The sequence below is a fragment of the Colossoma macropomum genome, unplaced genomic scaffold (assembly GCF_904425465.1).
Source record: "Colossoma macropomum unplaced genomic scaffold, Colossoma_macropomum, whole genome shotgun sequence".
NCBI lineage: Eukaryota > Metazoa > Chordata > Actinopteri > Characiformes > Serrasalmidae > Colossoma > Colossoma macropomum.
Genome location: NW_023494800.1, coordinates 18,669,351 through 18,682,043, shown reverse-complemented (window position 1 = coordinate 18,682,043; position 12,693 = coordinate 18,669,351).

Genomic DNA, 12,693 nt, shown 5'->3' with positions numbered 1-12,693 from the left:
AGTCAGCAGGTCAGGATCTTCAGTTCCTCACTCTCATAACCACATACCCTACATATTAGTTTAAAAATTCAAGATCCTCATGTTGCCACAGTAGTGGTAGTGTTGGTATTTGGATTCAGTGCGGCTCTGTGCCAAAATTAATATTAAACATTATTATTAAACCTGAACAGCAGTTAGTAACACCACATATAATTAACATCAGAAATGTTGAGGTGTAATATAATATACATCTGCATCAGTGTATCTACAAACTCGTGGACACATTTGCATGTATGTCTGCAAACATATAAGCACGTAGCGTGACTGAGTGCACTAGAGGGCAGTGTCCAAACCATAATGCACATGAAACAAAGAACAAAGTCTCACGTTTTTCCTGTTGTAATATCTTGAAGGTCAATGAAGGTCAAATAAATGTAGTGACATACCTCTTCTGCCAGCCAATCCTCGAAATACTCCATTTGAAGGTGGTAGTTCTGGATCAGTTTGAGAATTGTTTGGCTCTCGTCCTTCTCCCCGACACAACCAGATAGCGTTCTCTTGATTCACACAATGAGTAGTTGGGATTTTGGAGGTGTGCATGTTGTGGCCTCTGCGGGCTACACTTAGGATCCTCATCTCTGCATCTGGACACAAATTCGTTAACATGCAGAAGTACAAATCTGAAGTGCAGTCTAAGTACAGCAGAATGATGCAGTCTAGGATACTGATGCCTTGTGCACTGAAATGATTTGATTGGATAAAGTATATTGTATTAACACAGAATTGTACTCATGCAGTATATTTTATTTATGTGGAAATGATGTTCACATTCGAATCGAGTAGATCCAATGCCTGACTTTATGTAAACACTGCAATAATGCAAACCCATAGTAGTTTGGGATTAAGCTTTATGCCAAATAACTGAATAAAAAGGCAGGAGTTTAAGGTGTTAACAGCTACAAAGTAAAGGGTCCAGTGGTACACTGGCAGTAACAAGATGTTATCAGCCAGGATGCAATCCATGACCCTCTGGTTTGTGACCGTTCCCACTGTTGGGCTAGCGCTACCCTTGGCTAGCTGGTTTTCTCAGCCTTCACATATGCACCGAGTGTTGTGGAGAGCTGAGCAGATGTAGTGTGGGATGAGTCATAGATGCTCCTCACTCCAGGGGCCACGGGCAGCCGATCCCGCCAGGGTCTGAGCAGGGTTAGGAGAGCCGCAGAGAGAGAGAGAGAGAGAGAGAGAGAGAGAGACAGACAGAGAGAGAGGGGGAGAGAGAGAGTGTCATGGTACACAAAGCACGTAGCATGTAAAATGCAGGAGAGAGTGTTGCTCAGGGCCAGAGAGAGCGTCGATACGGGGGAAATTGATCGTAATCAACAGCGCCTGCAGAGCAAGTGGCCGCGTTCGTCAAAGCTCCTTCCCCTCCTCTCCTCTTTTTCTCTCCTCTTTTTCTCGCCCCTTCCCTCCTGCACCCTGAACCTATCTCTCAATACAGCCTTGCCAAGCCCCTCCTGGAGCTTTCAAAGCCTATGTAAACAAGCTGGAAAGCAGGAGCAGATACCCCTGTGTGTGTGTGTGTGTGTGTGTGTGTGTGTGTGTATGTGTGTGTATGTGTGTGCACCCACCACATCGGACCATCATATTGTGTTTTCTGTTGACTTGGCTAGTTCAGCTGGTTCATCTTATTTTGTTTGTCCGCACCTTGTATGTGCTGCAGGGTAAATCATTAATGAGGACTATTAGCATATGGTATGTTGATAATTATGGAACCTATTTTGGGTATGTGTGTAATAAAAGCTTGCACTCTTTAACTCCACTGCATCGTGGGTAAATTCTAGACTGGGTCTGTTCACATATATATAAGTGGACATGAGGAGGAAAACAGGCGGCTGCAGCCTTAGAGAAAGTGAAGGTCTCTCTCTCTCCTTCTTTTTTTCTGTCTCTCTCTCTCTCTCTCTCTCTCTCTCTCTCTCTCTCTCTCTCTCTGCCTCGCTCCCTCGCTCTCCACGCCATGGTATAATTTCTCATTTGAAGACGCTGGCGTACCTGGCTGTGTGGCTGTGCTGTTAAAAGCGCCGGCCCAATTATAGCATAACACCTAGCCTTACGGTTACCATGGCTGCGCGATGCATCTGTCCCGCGGGACGCGGCGTGGAGGAACGAGCGTCTTATCAACCATCACCCCGGTAATAACACTCCCCCGAGCCTGCGCCGCCTCAGCCAGGCCTTAACGAGAAGCCACGGTGAAATCTCCCCCGCCTCAGCCGCAGCCATTGATTTGTGCTTAATCTGTTCCTGCGTGTGCGTGCGGGAGAGTGTGTGCGCGTGTGTGTGTGAGTGTGGATGTCAGTGGGTGTGTTTGTGTGTGAGTGTGTGTGTGTGTGTGTGTATGTCTGTGAGAGAGCGGATGTCAGTGGGTGCGAGTGTTTGTGTGTGTGTGTGTGTGTGTGTGTGAGTGTGTGTGTTGGAGGCCGTTGAGCGTGCAAGCGTGAGAGGTAGCGTTTATTTAACTGAGATTGGGAGGAAGCGTTTTTCCAAGCTGGATTCTGTTGATGCAAATTTTCTGCAGGTGAAAGAAGGAAAGAAGTGAGAACATTTTTTTCTTTCTAAAACCTCCGCATTTTGAATGTCTCTCAAAATATGACAGTTTGGCGATGTCCAGAAATTTCAGAATAAAAAAAGTCCTTCTTTCTCTCTGTATATCCCAAATAGCACAATCTCAGGAGTACAATCAGTGATCAGACAGTGCTTAGTGGAACAAGTTAAAAACCACCCAAAAACACAGGACAAAAATGACTTACATCACTGACAAACATGCAACTACAGTGCAATTTACTTCTGTAAAAATAAGCTAAAATACAACCCTCGTTCCAAAAAAGTTGAGATGCTATGAAAAATGTGAATAAAAAAAAAAATGCAATGATGTGAAAATCATTTAAACCCTATATTTCATTGAAAATGCTTCAAAGACAGATGTTGATTCTGAGAAATTTTATTGTTTTTTGACAAATATATGCCCGTTTTGAATTTGATGCTAGCAACACATTCCAAAAAAAATTGGGACGGGAGCAACGAAATCTGGTAAAGTTGTGTAATGCTTAAAAAAACACCTGGTGGTGAATTGGCAATAGGTTAATAACATGATTGGGTATAAAATGAGCATCACAGAGAGGCTGAGTCTTTCAGAAGTAAAGATAAGGAGGGGTTCACCACTCTGTGAAAAACTGCACTTTCAAATAGTGGAACAATTCAAGAATAAAGTTTCTCAAGATAAAATAGCAAAGAACTGCTTTTGCTTTTCATCATCTAGGATACATAATAACATTAAAAGATTCAGAGAATCTGGAGAAATCTCTGTATGCAAGGGACAAGGCCAAAAACCAGTACTTGCTGGCCGTGATCTTTGGACCCTAAGGTGGCACTGCATTAAAAACAGACATGATTCTGTAATGGAAATCACTGCATGAACTCAGAAAAACTTTTGAAAAACACTGTCTATGAAAACAGTTCAGTGCTGCATCCACAAATTCTAATTAAAACTCTTAAACCCAAAGAAGAAACTATATATAAACAGGATCCAGGAATACTGCCACCTTCTCTGGGCCTGAGCTCATTTAAAATGGACTGAGAGGAAGTGGAAAAGTGTCCTGTGGTCTGACGAATCAACATTTGAATTTCTTTTTGGAAATCATGGACACTGTGTCCTCCGGGCTAAAGACCACTCAGCTTGTTATCAGTGCACAGTTCGAAAGCCAGTATTCATGATGGTATAGGGGTGCATTAGTGCACATGGTATGGGTGATGTGCACATCTGTGAAGGCACCATTAATGCTGAATGATATATACATGTTTTGGCAAGATATGCTGCCATCCATCCATCAGGAAAGGCCTTGATTGAATGTCAAACCACATTCTGCATGTATTATAACAGCATTGCTCTGTATTAAAAAAGTCTAGGCGCTAAACTGGCCTGCCTGCAGTCCAGACCTGTCACCACTGAAAACCTTTGGCACATTATAAAATGAAAGATAAGACAAAGGAGACCCTGAACTGATGAGCAGCTGAAATCCTGTGTTAAGCAAAAATGGGAAAATATTTCACTTTCAACACTACAGTAATTGGTCTCCTCAGGTCCCAAACACTTACAGAGTGTTGTTAAAAGAAGAGCTGATGAAACACAGTGGTAAACACGCCCCCATCCCAACTTTTTTGGAACATGTTGTTGGCATCAAATTCAAAATGGGTATATATTTTTCAAAAAACAATACAATTTCTCAATTTCAACATTTGATCTGTTGTCTTTGTACTATTTTCAATGAAATATATGGTTTGAATGATTTATATGATGAGTTATATGATCACTGTTGTCAGAAGAAAACCTTGTATCTCCAAAATGATAACTTTACAGGGGAAGCAAAAAACATACTTTACTTTTAATGCAAGTCAGTGGAACCACACTTTTTTCCCAAGTCATTTTGGGTCATTTCTTTTAGTCCGTTCATCATGAAATTTACATACAATGTAAAGGGCAAGAGGCATTTTCAAATTATGTCAAAAACTGAAAACCAGAAAACAGAGATACGAGTTTTTTTTCTGACAACAGCTATATACATATATATATATATATATATATATATATATATATATATATATATGTGTGTGTGTGTGTGTGTGTGTGTGTATGTGTGTGTGTTTCCAATCAAATTGACTATTAAGAATGTTACTACAAATCCAGTTCCAAAAAAGTTGCAAGTATGAAATGCAAGTAAAAACATGAAACACTGATCTATTTTAACCTATATTTGAACAAAAACAGTAAAAAGACAACAAATGCAAGATTTTACATAATAGCGCATTTCAAAAACTTTGGACAATGTAAGACTAGGAACACTGCAAAATGTTCAAAAACATCTTCTGCGGTTATGACTGGATATAAAAAGAGTACCAGGAAAAGTCTAGTCCTTTATGAGCAAAGATGGGTTGTGGCTCTCCAGTTTGCCAAAAACGCATCAGCAAAAGATCCAACAGTTTAAAAATAAGGTTCCTCAGTTAGCAATGGCAAGGATATTAGGTATTTCACACTCTACATTGCATAATAATCATCAAAAGATTAAGGGAATCCAGAGAAATCTCTGCGTAAAGGAAAAGGCTGTAACCCACAAATGAATGTACACGATGTTTGACCCCACAGACAGCACGGCATTAAAAACTGGCATGTTTCTGTGATGGATATCATCACATGGGCTCAGTAATACTTTAAAAAACTGTTGACAATGAACACCATCTTTCACTGTATCCACAAATGCAAGTTGTTTGAGACTGTACTATGCACAGTGGAAGTCATATGTCAGTAGCGTCCAAAAATGCTGGGTATAAGTCCATAAAATATTGTACTTTGTTATTCAATACAGGTCAAGTAGAATTTACTAATCACTGCTTTCTGTCCACATCTCCAAAGTTCAGTCTTAGAAGTTGGTTGCATTTTCTGCTTCTGTCAATCCAAGTAATTCCAAACACATTCAGTGATGATGATGATGTCTGGACTGGATGAATACTGGCCAGTTCTGCGCACACAAGCAGCTTTATTGTCTTTTGCTTCTTGTTTTTTGTCTGTTTCCTTTTCTCAGTAAAGGATTCTTGATAGCTGCACATCATTTCAGACCCAAATCATTGTCTTCTCAACTCTAAAGAATGAACAGAAACACTTGTGGATTTTTTCAAATCTCTAGCATGAATGAAGCTTGATTTTCTCCTCACTCTCAAAGATGAAAGCTTTAAGTTTATCTGATGCTGACAGTTTTGGTGGTCTACCAGGTCTTTAATATTTCTGGGAGTCCCAGTTATCCTATAACTTAATTATTTTTTGAATTCTGAGTTTTGAATTCTTTGAAGTCTGAGTTTTGGAAACTTCTGTCTTTAAGGAGTTCCTTTTGCAAATGCATTGTCTTATATCTCCAAGAAATATCTCCTGAAAAATGAATAACTTGTACTTAATGGACATTCAAAGGATGGTCTCTGACTTTTGCACAGTCCTGGAAACACACATACTTAGGAAGGCATTCTAGGAAGCTACAGAAATGACTTATAAGCTAATGAGTGCTTGGTAGGCTAATTGTCTGTCTGACCTCATACAGCAGCTATGGTCTTTGTCCAACTGAGCAGGGGCTTTTCAAACGTGGAAAAGTTAATGCATCCATATATTTTTCAAATGGTCTGCTCTATTTATTGTACATTTTTATCCTGTATAATTTCTGTTAAATTACAGTATATTAATTGGTAAATACATAAATCAAAAGTAAGCAGTGTTTCATTGTAACGTAGTAATGTACAATAGCTACAGTATATCATCTTTCAACTTCATTTAGTGAGGCAGTGACCCCTAGCACATGGTTGGTTGTTTTCCACATTAGCTGCTGAAGAAGCCAGCTGGCAAGCTTATGTGGTTGGTTGTGAAACTGAAATGCTAAAGGTAAACTGCACATAGTCTAACATTACAAGTCAAGTTGATACTCACTTTTTCAGGAAAACGTGTCATTGCTGATGGTCATATCTCCAAAATGGAGTTGTTGTTTTTTTGTTTTTTTTTTAATGACAACAGTGAGATATTGTATTCTTCCATGTCTGACATAAGAACAACAAAAAGACTCATTGAATACTTGTTTTCAGCCTCAGGTGGGCTTAACATAAAAGGTTGATGCATTATTGTCTGGTAAAATGGCCATAAGCATCCAAACCAAATACCTGAACATTTATATCATAAACTTAACTTATATCATGAACTTATAAACTTTTTCCATCTTAATGGAAGCAAATTTGAAGCTGGTTTCCTATCTATAGGTAAATACCTCTCTCAGGAATGTACACTCTCTTTGGCACTGTTTTGAGTGAGTAATCAGCTTATCAGCTTTATTTTACAATTTTAAAACTCTGTAACTTGATGGATGGCATCTTTTGTCATATACACTCTTAAATAAATAGTTTGGTGTAAAATCACATATCATTGTCCACTTACACCAAATGTTGTTGATCAGCCAAGGCATGTTTGGTGTCCAAATTTTGCCCCCTTAGATTAGCACTGAGGATACAAGGCTAACATTGCTAACAAAGACTAGAGGTCAATTGTTACCCAAATCTTTTCCATAAATACATACCCAAAACTTCTCCTAACCTGCTCAACTGCATCCAGGTTTTCATTAATGTCACACAGACTTGTTGAAGGGGTTTAGACCATGGTATAAGACTTTCTTTAGAAACAAACAAAACTTCACCATGTAATTGAATCCTGAGGTCAGCCATTTTAGACATGAAATGAATCAGGGAATCTGGAGAAAGATGCAAAGAAGTCACATGCCAACACAATCCAGAAACGCTGCTGTCTTCTCTGGGCCAAAGCTCATTTAAAATAGTATCAGGGAAAATGGAAACTGTTCTCTGGTCAGATGAATCAAAATTTGAAATTCTTTTTGGAAACCACGGACACCATGTCCTGCAGACTCAAGAGGAGAGGGACCATCCAGCTTGTTATCGGTGCACAGTTCAAAAGCCTGCATTTCTGATGGAATGGGGTTTCATTAGTGCCTATGGCGTGGGCAGCTTGCACATCTGGAAAGGCACTATCAATGCTGAACAATATATAGAGGCTTACGAACAACATTTGCTCCCATCCAGGCAGCGTCTCTTTCAGTGAAGGCCTTGCATATTTTCAGTCCTGGTGCTGAACTGGCCTGCCTGCAGTCCAGACCTTTCACCAATAGAAAACATTTGGCGCAGCAGGAAATGAAAAATCGGGCAAAGAAAACCCAGGACTGTTGAGCAGCTAGAATCTTACATCAGACAAGAATGGGACAACATTCCTCTCCCAAAACTCCAGCAGTTGGTCTCCTCACTTCCCAGACGTTTACCGACTGCTGTTAAAAGAAGCAGGGGATGCTACAAAATGGTAGACATGGCCCTGTCCCAACTTTTTTGAGATACATTGCTGCCATCAAGTTCTAAATGAGTTCATATTTTTCATGAAATGGTAAAATGTCTCACTTTCAACATCTGATATGTGTTCTATGTTCTATTGTGAATAAAATATGGATCTATGAGATTTGCAAATCATTGCATTCTGTTTTTATTTACATTAATTTACATTTTACACAGCGTCACAACTTGGGTATAGTTAAGGTTGCTCATCAAGATTTGAACACATGTCTATCCACACATCATTCTGGCTTAAGTAGCTGGTACTTGATGCCTTCTGTCATGTTTCGGAGCGACCAAGGAAAAAAACTGAAATGTGATCAGTAATACGACTTTATTCTTGTTTGTCAAATAAATTATATATGTGTGTTTTCATCGTCATTTAAAACATTTCCTTTTTTACAGACAAAAAAATGTTCCACCCCTAGAAAGCGTACAAGCATTTATGCCTTTTTTTTGGCGCTTCTGTTCAACAATTTGCTGTTTTATTGGGGCCTTTTTTATTCATTATGCCAAAATGTGCACAGAAATATGTGGATGGAAACCCAGCTAAGACACTGTGTGTCCTTTTTCAGTAACGAGATGTAGCATGTTTCGATAACTTAATTTCATGTACATTTCCTGCTAGTAAGGATGATGTTTGTGCTTTTTTTTTTTGTTTTTCTTTTAATTTTTTTCCACCAGTTAACTTTATGAAATAAAAACTTCAACACTGTTTTGCACTATGCAGGGACGTGAAATGGCAATGGATCATATAGTGTGGGTAATGTGATTAGACAGTTTGGCATTCATTTACATTCAGAATTATTGGCCTATTATCTTTCTGTGCTGCATATAGTGTTGTTTCTAGGACTATGCAAATGGGGTGTCCAGGGGTTCCTAAAACTACTTTAGGGTCTTCTAAAGACAATGAACAAATAATTATGTTGAATTATCAAAAAATCACCCACAGTTAAAGAACATTTATAGATAATGTTACATTTTTTAAGCTAACTTAGCTAATAGGCTATTCAAATTATTTGAGCTTTTGGAAGTTCTTATATTGAGTGACAGTTCCTGATTGAAAGATAAAAATTGAGCTGTCATGCAGATTTTGCAGCACCCCCTTTGTAGAAAAAGAGACCTCATGAAACATGGACTACATCATGACTGTCCAGCACAACACCAGGACCAACTGTGCCAAAAACATTTAAAGACACTGGACACACTTTAACATTTGTCAAGGCATCACACCCCTGATGATGTTCTGACACTGGATGAGCTTTCCTAGTCAAAAAGCTGTGGACTGTGTTTTTAGCTATTGTGAGTTTAAGACTAATGTTTGTTTGTTTGTTTGAAAGTTTTGCAGTGCACTTGGTATATGGCATGGAGTGCTAAGCATGTATTTGAGTACACATTAGTAAATACTTAAAGTACATATTTTAGTATACTTAACCAATATGGCAAGAACACAAGAAGGATTCAGCAAATACACTTGACTGTATTTGTAAATATACTAATTATAGACTGGGATTATATGACTTGATATACTAATTATGTGATTAAAGAGCACACAGCTATTATTACAAACAAACTTGCATCACAGTTCAAATATATTTTTAGAATTCAATTTGGCAGCACAGACTAGTATCCTTCAATTATATCTTGAGTGGCAAAAATAACACATAACTAGTAGTTCTAGAATATATAAAGTATGACTTTATCAAGTACACATTAGTAGTGATTAAGTATAAATTAGTAGTTCCAAAATACTATAACTTAAGTATATAACTTTGTTAGCACTACTTTTTTTTGGTGTACTTTTTTCTGCAAGGGAAGCCATAATTGGCAGTTACAGCTTCAAGACATTTACAATAATAAGTAAAAAGCTTCTTGCAGCATTGTGGTTCAATTTATTTAGCTTGTCAAACTGCCTTCAGATCCCTCTGTTGGGCTCACAAATTTTAAAATCCTCCACAAAGTTTCAATAAGATTTAAGTCAGGAGATTAGCTAGGCCATGTAAGCACCTTCATCTTTTTTAGAATCCGGTTTTGAGTTATTTTGGCTGTATGTTTAGAGTTGTTGTCTGGTTAAAACATCCTTCTAATACCCTCCTTGGCTGATGATTCTCCTCAATTATGTTGCAGTACATTGCTCCTTTCATGTTCCTTCAATGATATTTAATGTACCATTTGCAGAGAGCCCCAAATCATGATGCTCCCACCTCCATGCTTTGCTGTGGGAGTGGTGTTTTTGGGACCATATGCACAACCCTTCTTTCTCAAAACATGATGAGCTGAATTATTTGTGTAACTGTTCTTCATTCTGCTGTCAGGTGATCCTGAACCTCTTTTCAAATGACTGCTGACTTCTCTCTTACCTTCCTTATCAGTAGTCTGTAGTGTGTAATCTTGCATGGCATACTTTTCCAGGAATGATTAGCTGCGTTTCCACAAATTCTCCACTTTCATGTTATCAAACCAGTTGTACTGACAGGGATGTTGAAGGTCTTTTCTTTGATACTTTCTTCACATGGTGTTTAATAATGTTGTACCTAAGAACTTTAGAAAGCTTGTTCACCTTCACCATGATTGCTACTTGTTGCGTGAAATCTTCTCAACAACTTTGTAAAGAAAACAAGTAATGCTGTGTGTACATCTGAAGGGATATGTGCCCTGGAAGTACATTAAATAACAAAAACAAAATTGTTTTTTTTTCAACAAAAATGACATCCTAAAAACAGTCATTTCAAAACTGAATATTTTTACAGCGTAATGCAAGGACAATATCAAAGAAGGACAGTTTGATATTCCATGATATGAGCTCTGTAAGCTTTACAAAGCGTCTTAACATTTGCTCATCTAATTTACAAAAATGGTTTTTCAAAGAACCATTCATTAAAAGGTTGTTTAGGGAACCAAAAGTGGTTATTCCATGTCATCACTGCAAAGAACCCCTTTTGGTACCTTTATGTGTGACAGTGTGTGTTTAATGGCTGATCTTTGTGTGTGTTCCTCATTATGGGTCGGTAAGGAGTGTTAGGCACTGCTTCCTGCATGGGGAAGAGCTTCACAGCGACAGTGACACATCAGCCTGTCCCCGCCTGCAGCAGCTCATTGCGTTTGCCCCCTCACGCCTCAGCTCCCGCCCTGTACCCTCAGGCACTGAGCCTGCTGCTGCTGCTGCTGCCCACAGCACTGGAGACTCGCTGTCCCCTCTTCCACGCCCCGAGGAGAGGTGCAAGGTCACTGCCCAGAGCTGCTGGAGTTTTGGGCTGGAGTTCTGTCCTTTGTCCTAGCACAAGGCACAGAAACCAAGAACAGTCGTCTAGTGACACTGCTCCTTTGGAAGGAGAGGAATGAACACAAGAGGAAAGAGTGGGGAAGCGTGTGATTCATGGACAGACCAGATCACACATTAGGTCATTGTAAATGCTGGCCGTAATAAGTAAGGATGAGCCACGTGTGTGTGTGTGTGTGTGTGTGGTGTGTGTGTGTGTGTGTGTGTGTATATACACACACATAGTATTTATATACATGTAGTGATTGACACTCAGAGTTCAATGCTTATGCAGAGCCTTATTAACTGCTTAATCTGCAAGCTAGTACACAAGATATACTAGATAAGCCAAGACATGCTTAGTGTCTGAAGTTTTCTTCGTTAATTTTGCACTACAGTTGGGCTAATGCTAACAAAATAGCTAGTAATGCAGGTAATTGAAGAGCATTCGTATTTAATCATTCGCTTGCCTCAAATTGCATTGAGTAGTTAGATAATCTCAAATAGATATTCTATGACATCCTGTTATGTATAAAAATGGACAAAAGTTTTGCATAGCTACAAACAGTAGTAGCATCCTGAAAGATGAAATTCATCTGTACTTTTTTATACAGTTTTTACAGACAACAGTGTGTCATATGGTGGTGTGTTTTATGTCTGTCTGTGCTGTCTTGTATGTCTATGTGGAGTTGCCTTTTATGTTATATTTATGTATATTTTTGCATATCGGAGTTGGAGAAACGCAGTCTCGTTCAGCTGTGCACTGCTTGTGGTATAGTCTGAATGACAATGAAGTTCACTTTGAACCGCATGAACTAGTCTATTTAAAATTACTTAACAACTCAACGTGTTTTGTTTTGATTAAGGTATGCAGTTTAAACAATGCTTACATGGTGGCTATAAGCTTCCATTACTTGTTCACTGCATTAGCCTTGTAGCTACCCTGCGCACTTTACACAACAAACATGTCTTGATTGATCAAATTCAGGATCATCACCAAACAATCACTTTTAAAGGCTACCGCACCTCGCGCAGGGTCCAAAAGTTCAAAACCATTTTTAAAACAGCACTGACATTCGGCATCAACACACGCTCAGCAACTCTCGGCACTGCTTAGTTTCTAAGAGTCCTACAGTGTGGCACTCATCATTTTGCTGTTGCTACATTAAATTAAACCAAGTGTGAGACTCAAGACACCAATGGTAGCTTTAAAAATTTACACTGAGAATGGCAGTTGATGTATGATCTTTAAGATAAACAGACAAATGTTGATGTTCTGTTACCTTAGTCAGCGTTAGTAACCTAGTCTTTTTTTTACCTTATATATTTTAATGTAAACACCGCATTAAGCAGAGTTCGTCATCTGATATATTCACAAATAATGTTGAAAGTTTTCTTCCATTACATCTGTATAAATCTAAAATGGACTTGAGCTCAGTGTGTTTATCAGTGTTCTCACTGTGACTCATTCTATGTGGTATAGTAGC